Source organism: Vombatus ursinus, unplaced genomic scaffold (genome assembly GCF_900497805.2).
Source record: "Vombatus ursinus unplaced genomic scaffold, bare-nosed wombat genome assembly UNPS02010822.1, whole genome shotgun sequence".
Taxonomy (NCBI): domain Eukaryota; kingdom Metazoa; phylum Chordata; class Mammalia; order Diprotodontia; family Vombatidae; genus Vombatus; species Vombatus ursinus.
This window is the reverse complement of record NW_020950600.1, coordinates 3,897,754-3,901,095: the sequence shown is the minus strand read 5'-3', so window position 1 is coordinate 3,901,095 and position 3,342 is coordinate 3,897,754.

The window sequence follows — 3,342 nt, the reverse complement described above, 5'->3', positions numbered from 1 at the left end:
GGATAGTGCTTGGCACACAGCAGGGGATTAATAGATGCTTGTTGACTGAAAATGAGCTTGGTCCTCACTTGAACTCTATCCTCCCAGGCCTCACAGGGCTTCTGTAATTCTAAAGTCAGTCAATCCACCAGCATTTATTAAGTCTTTGCTATGGGATGGGCACTGTGCTAAACACTGAGGATACAAAGACAAAAAAAAATCATAGTCCTTACCCTCAGGAGGCTTACATTCTAATGGGAGAAAACATGCAAACAATGATGTACCAATTAGAAAAATATAGGGTAAAGTGGAGATAAGCAATAGGGCAAAGGCAATAGCATAATGAGAAAGGTATCTTACAGAAGGTGGGATTTTGACTGAGACTTGTTTTTTTTTAATAATATTTTATTTTTTCCCAGTTACATGTAAAGACAATTTTTAACATTCATTTAAAAAAAATTTTGAGTTCCAAATTTTCTCTCCCTCCCTCACCTCCTCCCTTCCTGAGACAGTAAGTCATTTGATATAGGTTACACACTTTTAATCATGCAAAACATACTATTATATTAGTCATGTTGTGAAAAAAGACACAGATCCAAAGGGGGAAAAAAAAACACAAAAAATACGGAAAGTGAAAAATAGTATTCTTTGATCTGCATTCAGACTCCATCAATTTTTTTTCTCTGGAGGTGGATAGCATTTTTCATCATGAGCCCTTTGGAATTGTGTTGCTGAGAATAGCTAAGTCATTCACAGCTGATCACGGTACAATGTTGCTGTTACTGTGTACAATGTTCCCCTGGTTCTGCTCACTTCACTCAGCATCAATTCACGTAAGTCTTTCTGGTTTTTTCTGAAATCTGACTGCTCATCATTTCTTAGAGCACAATAGTATTCCATTACATTCATATACCACAACTTGTTCAGCCATTCCCCAATTGATGGGCATCCCCTCAGTCTCCAATTCTTTGACACCACAAAAAGAGCTGCTATGAATATTTTAGTACAAGCAGATCCTCCCTTCACATTTTTTAAAAAAAATCTCGTTGGGATACAGACCTAGTAGTGGTATTTTTTGCTGGGCCTCGAAGGAAGCCAGGAGGCCACCCCAGAGTCCATCCTCCCATGGGTTCTATCCACAGAGAGGTAAATAATAACAGCTCAGCCACTCTGTTACTCCCAGTGTGACCTTGAGCACATCCCATAATCTCACTGTTTCCTCATCTCTAAGATGAGGGGTTTGAGTGAGCTGGCCCCTGAATTCCTTCCAGCTCTTAACTCTATGATTCTACCTATGTGACTTTGGGCAAGGTCAGGGTCTCAGTTATGTAGTGAGTGAAGGTTTGCAAGATACTCTACCTAGATGATCTCATTCTAGTCTCTCAACAACTCTGTATAGTAGGTGCTATTACTACCCCCATTTTACAGATGAGAAGACTTTCCCTTAAATATAAAACCTTTTGTTAACAGAAAGAACATAAAACCAGACATTTATGGGTAGGAGCTTTCCTGGAAAGTCCTTATCAAAGAAGCAGGCATGGAAATGTACCTTCTCTGGGGTGCTTTGGGTTCCCAGAGGGTGGCCACTCTCATAGGTTTCAAAAGTACAATCTGTGGGTCTGTACTCCTAAAACTATAGTTCACGAGCCCCCACCAGTAAGCTCACCTTTAATAGTCAGCCAGTTGATTATTTTGTTCAACACAAAGTCATTGACTAAAATAACATAGTAACAAAAATAGCTACAAATATTCTCTTCTCTTCCCCACCCCCTATAAATCTGCGGTTATGTACAATTGACTTCCATGACAAGAGTGGGCACAAATTCAGAGTACACTGGTAGTAAGGCCCCAGCGTCCCTTTTCTTCTCATGCTGCTCCCACATGGACTGTTTGACTGAACTGCTTATAAGGCTGGGATCCTTGAGTCTGCTCCTTTCCATAGGTCAGCTCTCAATTGTCAAGGCTGGTTCTTTCTTCTCTGCTGCCGGTGGCTTCACTACTTGAAGCTTTCTGCCTGGCATGTGGCTCCTCTTTTGTTTATATTTCCATAGAGAGTGTGTCCTCTGCTCTATGTTGAATAAGTCTCAAAGGTGCCGCTTGCTGGGTGAGTAACTGGATTATTGATGGGAGAGTAGTGGGGTCAGGAGAAATTCACCCTTGACCTCACTCCCTGGTAGAGGCACACATGTCCCATTCCCCCAAACTGCGGCTTGCCTGAACTGCCCACTCCTATGGGGACTAGCTACCCCCATGGCAAGCTAACCTTCGAAGGGCCAATAAGGATATAGACAATCTTAACCAGCCAAGGACAGCTCTCCCTTCCAAAGATATCAGGGAGCTCATTCACATTTTGTAAAGGGATTAAGGGTGATATATACACCTTTTATCTTCTGTAATTATATCTTGGCCTGGGAGGTTGGCCAAGGAGCAACATTGCCCTACCCCCACCCCCCACAGTAATAACTGACATTTACATAATGCTTTAAGGTTTGCAAAGCACTTAACAGTTATGACTTCATTCTACCCCAGCAACAGCTCTGTGGTAGCTGCTAACATTATCCCCATTTTAGAGATGAGAAAACTGAGGCTAAGGTGATTTGCTTAAGGTCAACATACATCTAGTACTTGGCAGGATTTGGATTCAAATGTTGGCCCTTCATGTCCAAATTTCATGCTCATTATCTTGTAATCACGTTATTTGTGTCCAGGGTGCACATAAGATCTGGACTTGTGTGAAATCTACTCTTTACATACCCCATCATAGACAGAGTGACTCCTGTCTCCCCTTCCCTGTCTGGCCATCCAGACCTCTTATTGATGGATCAGGGAAGCAAAATATTCACTTGTATTTCCCTAATTTATAAGTTTTTCTTCCACAGAAGGAGAGCTAAAGGCAGCACCTCCTGTCCTTATAAGGAAGAAGCCCAACCCCTGGGGATGTCTAATCTGGCTGTCCCCGGGGTCTGGTCAAACAAATGGTTTTGTCCTAGATTCTGGAGGCCAAAGGGTGCTGCCAGAGCTTCTTGAGCAGGGGAAAAGCATGGTCACACCCATGGTCTAGGGACATTAACTAGAAGAAATCTCTGAAATCGATTTCCCCAGGCTGTGTAGCCAGCCCTGACTGTATGAGACACCTTTCTGACTTCAACCTTTCAGATTGCCCTGCTATAGGTGGGTCATAGGAGACCCAGGGCTAGGGGAGACCCTGGGTTCTGGGAGACCTGGATCTATGGCAGATGGATTGAATTGGTAGAAGGACAGACAGACAGACAGACAGACAGATGGACAGACAGATAGATGGATCGATCGATCAATGGATAGATAGATAGATAGATAGATAGATAGATAGATAGATAGATAGAT